Source organism: Macrotis lagotis, chromosome 4 (genome assembly GCF_037893015.1).
Source record: "Macrotis lagotis isolate mMagLag1 chromosome 4, bilby.v1.9.chrom.fasta, whole genome shotgun sequence".
NCBI lineage: Eukaryota > Metazoa > Chordata > Mammalia > Peramelemorphia > Peramelidae > Macrotis > Macrotis lagotis.
In genome coordinates this window covers 91,886,457-91,897,942 of record NC_133661.1, presented here as the reverse complement: position 1 = coordinate 91,897,942, position 11,486 = coordinate 91,886,457, and positions in this window count along the sequence as shown.

Below are 11,486 nucleotides of genomic sequence, written 5' to 3'. Positions count from 1 at the left end.
GATAGTATTTGTCAAAGTGCATAGACTAGGATCTGGGACATTGTAAAAGACCAATAAATGTTTATTTCTTCCCCTTGTGGGGAAAGTGGGCTTCTGACAATGAGTTTTCTCACAAGTACTTCTGTGTATCAAAACAAAATGAAGCAAAGAAAAAATAATCATTATAGTTTTAAAACTGATCAGTCACTGATCTTGGAGGCTCTTTGTTCTGTTTTGGGGGCAGGGGAAAAAAGAGACTTCCTAATCTATTCTTCTCTCAGTCTGAGAGTAAGATGGAACTGGGTTCTCTATTTCTGAAAGGGCTAAGGAAGATTGCTGCAGAATAAAGCCCTGTAACAGATAATTTTGTCTAGTAGACCTACCTACAATGATTTCTGCTAAATCCCTTAGAGAGTAACCTTCTAATGAGACTCAAAATGAAAGTTCTTCTTATGACTATTGAACTGTTCTTATCTGTTAGTCCACCAGACGTCTCTCTGTACCATTAAAATCAAAAGTCCTTCCATTAATTGCTTAGCCCATTCCCATAGCCTGAACTTGCTGTCATTGGAGTCTTAATTTTAATTTAGCTAAGATGAAGAATTAATTCTCTAAATCTTTGTTAATGAATTACTCATTGCCTCTGGACTTTAATCACTCCTAGACCTTCAACTTATTTTGATCCTGGATGCACTGATTTTTTTTTTATAGGAATAGTGATGCTATTCACCTTCAGGAGTACAACTATAAAATTCAACATCTCAGAAGCTTCATGGGGAAATATATGAATGACCAAGCCACCTATTTATTCTCTGCATTTCTTCCTCACCTATGAAACATTTTTGTGATTATATGAATAAAAGTTCCCCACAATAATTCATTGTTCTTAAAAAAAAGAATCTATGTGGACTACTTTTATATCTCTTTTAGCTTAACCCAGTTAACAAGATCGGATTGGATAATAAAATAGTGTTGTATAATATAATTCTGACAGTGCTGCCCTACAAAGTGACTTAGTGACCTTGCACCTCTCTGGATCCTATCTCCTTCATCTATAAAAATCAGTTCAGCTTAAGTCAATCAGTATTTAGTGGGAATGTAGGTTTCTTTAAAACAAAGGCTTTGAATGAGGTCTTAAGTTTTTTCTATCTTTAAAATTCTAGATTTCTATGAGAATAAAAATTGTTTCTTCTAAAACACATTTCTTCATCTTTCTAAAATATTTCATTACCCTGGAGGAATAATAAAGTTCATGGCTGTTTAAGTTTTGTACTTTAATTTGAAAATGATATTTTGTTTTAAATCCCTTCAGGTTATTTTATATAATACCCAACACACTGGGTTACACCCATATAGTCTAAAAATTCTGATTATGTATCTTAGTAATTAAATAAATATTGAAAATAACTTTATGTCTTGAGTATATGACTTCTCCTTAGAATTCTGTCAGTGTGATTGGGCCTCTCTCGGGGGTACCAAAGATTGCTGACATCCAGGGGACATAGTTCTTCTCTTCAGTGGCCCTCCAATATTTTGTGTCTTTTCTTATCTCTACTCTTCCTGGGCTGCCCCTGCCCCACCAGTCATATTGCTATGATGCCCTTTTCCCAGGGCTCCAGTGTCATCTCTCCTTTTTTCTCTTGCCTCTTTCTTTAGTCCAGAATTTATTGGCTAGATCATTGAGACTTAGACTGGAGTTCCTGTGAAGTAGGTCACACCCTCTTCTGGAGTGACTGAGATTTATTGGGCCACTAACAACCACATGTTTGAGGTTTTCATACTCTGTGTTTTTATCAGAAAAGGAGAGATTTCTGGAGTAGAAAGAAGAGGACTTTATTTATGGCCTCAAAGCAAGAGGGGGAACAATAGTTTAGACCAAAGTATGGGGTAGAATAATCAATATTTAACCTCTATCATTGCTATGACCTTAATAGAAGATACGGGTCTGGTAGAAAGGTAACTGAGTCTCTAGTAATCCCAACTTCATCTTCCTGAGAAGGTAGTCCATTCTTTTAGGGAATTATAAGGATGGACTTATAAAGATGTTTGTGGTGAAAAGTAGAAATCACCAGAATGATAAGGAGTTATCCAACTAATAATTCTAAATTGTTTCAGTTCATGGGGAGTCCAGACAGTAGAGTAGGAAGACTCAGTAGAGTAAGAATTCCAAACAGTAGGAACTATGAGTTTGAGTGCATGTTTTCCTGGGAAGAAGAATTTCTGGAAATGAAGGAAAGTTATTTCCTTATGTACTATTAAATTTTTTTGTTTTTTGCATTATTTATATATCACCATGAGATATTTTGTATTTTCCACATTTTCAGTGGTGTGGAATTCATAGGTTCCTTATAAATGAATTTGGTGCCCTTAGTGATTCTGTGGGACCTATGACCCCCTTTACCAACTTCTGAGGGGACCTAGACACAAGCCATACTTTAAATACAGTTGGAGATTTCCCAGAAGGAAATTGGATAGGGCCTAAAGAACCAAAGAAAATGATTTCTTGGAGCTGCCTCTGAGATTTGAATAGATGAAGAACTAGGACAAGGGAGCTTCTATTTCTTATTTGATTTAATGTGTAGATGGCATTATCTCTTTGCAGTTCTATACTTGATTGAGTGGTATGGAAAAAATTAGTCATTCAATCAGTCTATAAGCATCTACAAATCACCTGTGTGCCAGGCCCTATAAAAATACACAGATTTTCTGTTTTTGTTTGCTGATTTTTGGAAAATAAAAAAATCCAAAAATATATAACTCAATACATTGAGCCCTAAATGGTTCTCCCATGGTAAGACATCTTGGGCAAGAAAATGAAGACTGAAGCACAGGATGGTGTTTTTATGTTGGTTAACAAAAGAAGGCAAAGTCCTCAAAGGAGAGGTAAAGCGTTAAGAAAATTATGGCCAAGAATTTGATTTATATTTCTGGACTGTCTTAAAATAAAAGAATAATAGGATTCTAAAAAGGGTAAGCTATCCTGAGGCCAATAAAACCATACTTGCCTGAAGGCTTTAAAATCTTTTTTTTTTATGTTTTTGCTAAGTAAGCGGGGTTAAGTGGCTTGCCGAAGGCCACACAGCTAGGTAATTATTATGTGTCTGAGGTCAGATTTCAACTCAGGTATTCCTGACTCCAGGGCCAGTGCTCTATCTACTGCACCACTTAGCCACTCCTCAAATCTTATTTGAATGGGAAACCAAAAACAAAAATAGTCCTTCCTTTAAATCTAAGTTGCTTTGCCAGAGGGAGTAACTACAGTGCAGTAATTGTATACATCAGAGGCATGTGGAAAATTACAGGATACAAATTACAAATAAAATCCATGACTTTATTAGTCCATCTGCAAATATACAAAGTGTGATTAACAAGCAAAGTGAACTAGAGATTCTATCACAAGGTGGTTAGTTGGCCTCACAGGTTAACAGAATTAGTAGGATAGGATCGATGAGTGGTAAATGGCTCTGGAAGGGGATGCCTTACTCAAAAGGAATAGGATAGGCAAAAGGGATTGAGGAGTAGCATAGTAAAAAAGTCAGGAAGTAATCTAAGGACCAGGACAGGGAAGCACGGTAGGGGACAATTGGGTGAAGACCTACAGAACTTCAAACAAAAGAGGGAGTGAGAAATCCCCCTCTCTGTTTTTCATGATTGTTGAGCTGCTGTCATTGGGTTATGAAGAATTTGAAGAGGTACTACAGAATGCACTGAAGGGTAAATGTCTCCTTTTTTTGAAGAGACGAGCATGAACTAGGCTAGTGAACTTCTATTCCTTTCATATCTCTAGAATACATTATAAAAGATGGCTACTGAGCAGCCAGTAAATGAGGCAGTGAATCACAAGTAGCATTGTTTCATCAAGAACAAAACCAAAACAACCTCATTTCTTTTTTTTAACAGAACTACCAGACTGGGAGATTAAGCAAAAACATTTGAAAAAGTCTGTCTTTTATGTTCTTGTTGACAAGATGAGGGAGATGTGTATTTGGCAATAGTACAGTTAATTGGAAAGGCCACTCGTTGAGTGTATAAAACCAAGATAGAACTCATTATAGGTTTAATACCAAGGTGGGAAGAAATTTCTAGTGGAGTGTCCCAAGAGTCTGTATCACCAGCAGTTAAACTTTTTTTTTTAATAAATGATTTGAATAAAGGAATACATGACATACTTTCTCAAATTTTCAGATAATGCAAAATTTGGAGGGATTTCTAATAGGTTGATGAGTCAGCATTCAAAATGCTCTTCAATAGCCTAGAATTTTGGGTTGATGCTAAGAGACAAAATTTAATAAGGATTAAGTGTAAGCTTTACTTTTGAGTTAAAACATGACATTCTCAAAGTCTGAATTTGGGGAGGCATGACTAGTTAACACTTTACCTGAAGAAAAAGTTTGGGGGGGGTGTTCAGTAGAGATCAATAGAGATCAACATGACAGCTAAAAATGGTTACATTTAGAAAATTGTATTCCACTATAAAAGAGATTGATTGTACTCTGGTCAGATAGTTTATGGATCACTGATCATAGAATCTTAGAACTAGAGCCAGAAGGGATTTTAAAGGCTATTAAATCCAATCCCCATTTTGCAGATAATGAAATTGAAGCATAGGAAAATTAAATGTTTGCTAGATCATATGATTAATAAGTATCTGAGGAACTCTGTCCACTCCTCCTTGCTATGTTCAGTTTGGGTATGCACTAATAAAACTGAAGAATATCAAGATCATGCTGTTATAGAATTACTTGTTGAAACTGAGCATGTTCATCCTGGACAAAAAGAAGACCAAAATGACATGGTCTCTGTCTATGTATTTGAAGAATTGCCACATAGGAGAAAAGTTTTATTTTGTTTTCTGCTTTGTCTAATAGATTAGAACAAAGAATAAGGGAATGATAGATGGAGGTTGCAAAAAGACAGATTAAAACTTAACAAAAATAAAGGTTTCTTGATAATTAGAGCTGTACTAAAGGAAAATAGTTTACCTTGGGAGTTTGTGGATTCCTCTTCTTAAGAGCTATTAAATAAAGACTTGACTACTTATCAGGAATGCAGCACAGAGGATTCTTGGATTGAACTACATAGCCTTCTAAGATTCTAGGATTCCGTGTAATAATAACAACAACAACAACAACAACAACAACAACAACAATAATAATAATAATAATAATATGATTCCTTGTAAACATTAAGATTCCTATATGCAATCAAGTTTTACACCAGACTGTGATTTTAAAAAATCAAATGAGGCAAAACTAGGAGACAAGACTCAACAAAAGTTTTTGGCACTATAATGAAAGTCATTTTATGCCAAGTCCAAGTGGAAGAAGGCATCTCTGGGGACAGAGAGGCTCCCCAGACGTTCTATTTGTAGATGGAATTGTGTGAATTACAATCCTGAGCATTTGCAATGAGATTCATAGACATTCAAAAGAGATCAGCCTTATATTCACATGGGAAAAACCAAATGAATAACAAATATATGTGTATATATGTAAATATGTGTATGTATATATATATATATTATGTATGTATGTATATATGTATGTACATTTCAGATTGTGATATGTACTTCAAAGTACAGGTCATTAGGTTAGTCCATCTGTACTTATATCTAAGACAGATACTGTTTTACAATTGGACAATGAACTGAGCTCAGAATTGAAAAAAAAGAATATAAGTTTGGGCCAGATGGCATTTGGGAATTTGCAGTGTATCTTCAGTGATTAATTCCAAGATGTTTTCTGACACCCAAATTTATCCCCTTTATTCTAATATTCTTCCAATGTTTCTATATAGTTAGGAATCATGGAATACTAAATTCCTAAAGGAACTAAAATTTCAGGCTATCTATATGGTAATGGGAATATGCATCTTGAAAGCAAATAGACTGCAACTTATTACCAATTATGACTTGGCACAAAATGGTATGAGAGATATTACCAAGGATATCAATGACCAGAAATGGAAATGGGCTGGTCATACAGTGAAAGCAAAAGATAACAGTTGCCCAAACTGAATATCACATAGATGTCTATAGAATAGGGTAAGATTTTGAGGACATGATTTGTTAGAGGTCACACAGGTTATAAGCAGAAGAGTCAGGCTTTTGATCCAAATCTTCTGACTTCCAAAGCTCTTCCTCCACCCTATTATTGAATAATATTCTCTTGAGTAATGGTCATTTTACTCTGTCCTTCCTAAAAGATGATCTTCATAGATGCATATTTTCTATGCATTTATTGATAAAATGTTAATAGAAGATTTTTCTTATTGAGCTGAGATCTGCCACTCTGTAACCCATGGGACTACTGTTCTATCCTCCAAGGCTACACTGGATAATGCTAATCCTTCTTAGGGCTTCGGTCATCCAAGGACTTGGAGAGTATCTCTTTTTCTGATCTGCATTCTGCCTGTCATCTTGACTAACTCTAATAAAATACCATATGGCACCTTTCAAATCTTGGACTCTTTATTTCCCCCAAAGCAGAACTGAACATGAAGCAAGAACCATGCTTTTTTCTGCTGTCCTTTCCCTAGCTTTTTGCTTTGGGTTGGGGTTACTCTAAAACATGTAACAGAAATTCATTGATAACTTCTATTTTTATGAAATTGAAAGGTTTTTGCTTCAGGGAAGCTCCATTACTTTCTTTTTTTTTGTTAGGATTTTGCAAGGCAAATGGGGTTAAGTGGCTTGCCCAAGGTCACGCAGCTAGGTAGTTATTAAGTGTCTGAGGCAGGATTTGAACTCAGGTACTTCTGACTCTAGGGCTGGTCCTTTATCTACTGCTCCAACCTTGCCGACTCCGCTCCATTACTTTCTTATAGTTTATTTCAATTTCGACTATTAGGTCACTCACTCCAACTCTGATTTTATAGATAAGTAAAGTGAAGCTCAGAGAGAAAGAGAAAGTGACTTACACAAAATCTTACAATAAAATAATGATAGAGTAGCAATCAGAATCTTAATTTCTTGATTCCAAATCCAGTGCACCTTCTTTTTCTATTGTGTTGCATCTTTATTCTTATGATCCATAAGCAACTAAAAATAGAAGAATATTTTGAATAAACAGCCAGTGTGGTGCAGTGGAAATAGTAGTGGATTTGGAATCTGAGGACCTACTATTTGTGTGACCTTGAGAAATCTGAATAACTTCATTAGACCTCAGTTTCCTTAACTGTAAAATGAAGTATATACATAGAAGTTGACTTCTAAAAACACTTCCATCTCTTGATTTATGATCCTATGAAACAACCAGTTTTAAAATAATTATGACAGAATTGCTTTGCCCTTATCACCTAGAATAAAAACTTGCCAACCAATCACAATTCTCAGATCCTTATGAATCATGGGAATTCTCTGAGGACATTTTGATTCAGAACATTGTAGCCAAAATGATAAATCCAGACATCTAGAAGAGTGGATTATTGGGAGATTATTTGGAATATGATGTTTTACATATATATATATATATATGTATATATATACACACACACACATATATATATATATGTATATATATATATATATTATATATATATATATATATAGCCAATTAACATATTTGCCTCTTCAGTGAGACTGTATTGGTTTACTGGTTTCCTAAAACTCAGGCACAATTGATGATGGAAGATAATCAAATAAAAATTACACTGCAATTTTCAATGGAGTGGTTTCCCCACATGAGACCAAAGCTAAATAAATAAGTAGCAGATCAGGCAGTGATGGATAATTGGAAATGAACATCAGAGCTTTTCAGTCGATGGATTTTTGGTATCCTGGCTTCAGAGAAATTTCCAACTTGTTACAGCTGTTGTGCCAGACCAAATTTTTCTAAGACCAAGGAATGGTTTCTACAAAACTATCAAGTAAGAAAATAAAATACAGTCATTTGATTTATGATCAATGTCAAGTTTCAGTCTTATTAGTATGTGATGGAAAGAGGAAGAGTTAGGTGAACTGAGTTCAAATTCTGCTTTTTGGTATTCACTATCTGTGAGACCTTGGGCAAGTCACTGATACAGTTCCTGGTAAATTATAGATGCTTAATTAAAGTTTATTGACTGACTGACTTACCTTCTCAGTGTCCCTAGGCAACTCTCTAAGACCATCAATGATGAGTTGCTGCCCTGGGACTTCCTTTCACTATTGAAATAAGGAATTTAGATTAAAAAACACTGGAATGATATTTTTGAACTACCAATGTTCCAGTATTGTTGTGATACACAATATAGATAAATAGCCTTGTAAAAATAACCTTATTTAAATCATTAAGTATAAAGTATAACCAGCATTCTGGGTATGACTTGATTTGCCAAGACAAATTATTTCCCAATCTTTTTTTCATATTTAATAGTATTTTAGTTGTCTCTAAGAAAATTTTTAGCCTTCATTTTTTACAAGATTTTAAAATTTCAACTTTTTCTCCTTTCCATCCTCTTCCCTCATCTGAAAATGGTATATAGTTTAGTATAGTGGATACATGTGCTATCATGTGAAATAATTCCCATATTGATCTCAATTGTAGATCAAAAGAAAAAAACACAAGTAATACTATGATAATTGAAATAAATATGCTTGATGTGTATTCAGAGTCCATCAGTTCTTTAAATGGTCGTAGATAGCATTTTCCTTTGTGAGTTCTTTGTTATTGTCTTGGATAATTGTGTTGTTAAGAAGAGTCATTCATAGTTGGTCATCACACAATGTTGATAATATCTTTATACCTTGTTTTCCTGGTTCTGCTCATTTCACTTTACATCAGTTTATGCAGGTTTTTCCAGATTTTTCTGAAATATGTTTGTTCATCATTTCTTATTCCACAATAGTATCCCATTACATTCTTATATCACAATCTGTTCAGCCATTCCCCAATTGATGGGCATTCCTTCAATTTCCAATATTTTATCTATAAATATTTTTGCTCATATAGGTACATTCCCTTTTTGATGATCTCTGGGATACAGCCATAATAGTAGTATTGCTGGATCTCAAAGGGTTTGTACAATTTGAGCATAGTTCTGTGCCCTTTGGACATAGTACCAAATTGTTCTCCAGAATGATTGGATCAGCTCACAGCTCTACCAACAATGTGCTAGTGTCATGATTTTCCTACATCCACTCTAACATTTGTCATTTTCCTATTTTTTTTATCATATTAGTCAATCTGATAATTGTGAGGGGTTATCTCAGACTTGTTTTAATTTACATTTCTCTAAACAAAATGATATAGAGAACTCCTCTTATACCTGTAGAAACTTTTATTTCTTCATTTCAATTGTTGCAGCAAAATAATTCTGCATTGTTTTTGAGGGTAAATCTAATTAAAACAATTTTTAAAAAAGAAAAAAGACAAATAACAGGTAATTGAAATATAACCATAAGGAAGCTATCTAGTAGATTCAGAAAAATATATTTGATATTCTAATATTTTTACTTATCTAGAAACATTAAAAAAGCAAAACTAATTAGGATCCCTGCAATGAATAAAGATAGGGCAAGCATGATTTGATTTTTATTTTTAAAAGCATTGTAGTAACACCTTTGGAAATGTTTTTGCTAGAAAAGAAACAATGAAGAGAAAAGATGGTTTCATGTAAATTCCTCTGTTGGTATTTGTTTTCCTCATTTATCCTTGAGGGTAAGTTACCAGTATCCAAGGTAAGTTTTACAGACAAATAGATTTTTAAACCAAGGAAGGACCTTGGAAGTCATTTAATTAACCTGTTTCATTTTACAAATTAAGAAACTGGTCCTGAGTGAGGTTCATATTCTTTCTTGGGATTGCCTAGATAGTGAATAGCAGAATCTTTATAGAAACCCAGGACTTTTAACTCCAGATCCATTGTGAGTTCCTCTAGACCCGTTTTCATCAAGTACACATTAGCATATAATGATTTTCTTTTTCACACATTGAAAAGACCACAGCTTATCACTGGAGTTCACTCTCATAATTACATTCTATATTCCCTTTTTGTTGGAGAACAATGGTGAAATATGAGAAATTTGTTGATTTATTGTATATGAGGAAGAGACCTCAAAAAATTCATCTAATCTAGCCCCCCCCCCCACTTACAGGTAGAATGTCTCTTTTAAATGACAGCTTCCTTTTCTTCTAACTCTCCTGTCTCACTTCTTTTAAGCCTTCATTATATCCTCACTGCAACTTCTGGTCATTTCAGATCTTCCCTTCCGCTCTTCCCCTCTCATGCTATCATTCTTGATCTAGCCTCACTCTTTTCCCTTTTCTGTTTTGACCAGAACTACTGTCTTCTATCCTTAATTCCTTCCTTCCAACTCATTCATGTGTAGCCAAATTCCAGTCTTGAGTAATTCCCATCATCATTTTTTTCTGTTTCTACACATATGGTACTATGGAAAGTAACAGTTATTATTGGATCCACTTCAGTGAATGCTATCTAATTTCAAACAGGGCCTCTCTAATAACACCACAATCCTTCCACATATCTTTTGTCTTTAAATGTCACGCCATTCACATAATTACAACTCTTAGGTCCTTAGTCTTCTCTTACTTGTATTATTGAAGTTATCTCTTTATTGGCTTCCTTGAATTAAGTTCCCAAACCCCATCCTCTACAAAGAAAGCTAGACAGTCTTTTAGGAACTCAATAATTCTGCTCATGTTACTTTACTTATTAAAAATATTTGGTGGTTTGATAAAATATAAATCTTACAGCTTGATATTTAAAGCTCCTTATGGTCTTCTATACTTAATTTAAAATAACTTCCTTTTATACCCTCCATATTTACCCTATTTGTTCCCTAACCTCTGGAATTCTATCTTCTGTCTTCATATATTTGAATAGGTGACTCCCCACCCCACCTGTGACTGATTTATATCTGTTTTACATAAGTTGGAATTGTTTCTTTTCTTTTTTTTCTTTTTTTTAAATTTTTATTAAAGATATTGAGTTTTAGTTTTCCCCCAATCTTGCTTCCCTCCCTCCACCCCCACCCCACAGATAGCACTCCATCAGTCTTTACTTTGTTTCCATGTTGTACCTCGATCCAAATTGGGTGTGATGAGAGAGAAATCATATCCTTAAAGAGAACAGAATTCTCAGAGGTAACCAGATCAAACCATAAGACATCTGGGTTTTTTTCTGAATTAAAGGGAATAGTCCTTGTACTTTGTTCAAACTCCACAGCTCCTTATCTGGATACAGATGGTACTCTCCTTTGCAGATAGCCAAAAATTGTTCCCAATTGTTGCGCTGATGGAATGAGCAAGTCCTTCAAGGTTGAACATCACTCCCATGTTGCTGTTAGGGTGTACAGTGTTTTTCTGGTTCTGCTCATCTCACTCAGCATCAGTTCATGCAAATCCCTCCAGGTTTCCCCGAAATCCCATCCCTCCTGATTTCTAATAGAACAATAGTATTCCATGACATACATATACCACAGTTTGCTAAACCATTCCCCAATTGAAGGACATTTACTGGATTTCCAATTCTTTGCCACCACAAACAGGGCTGCTATAAATATTTTT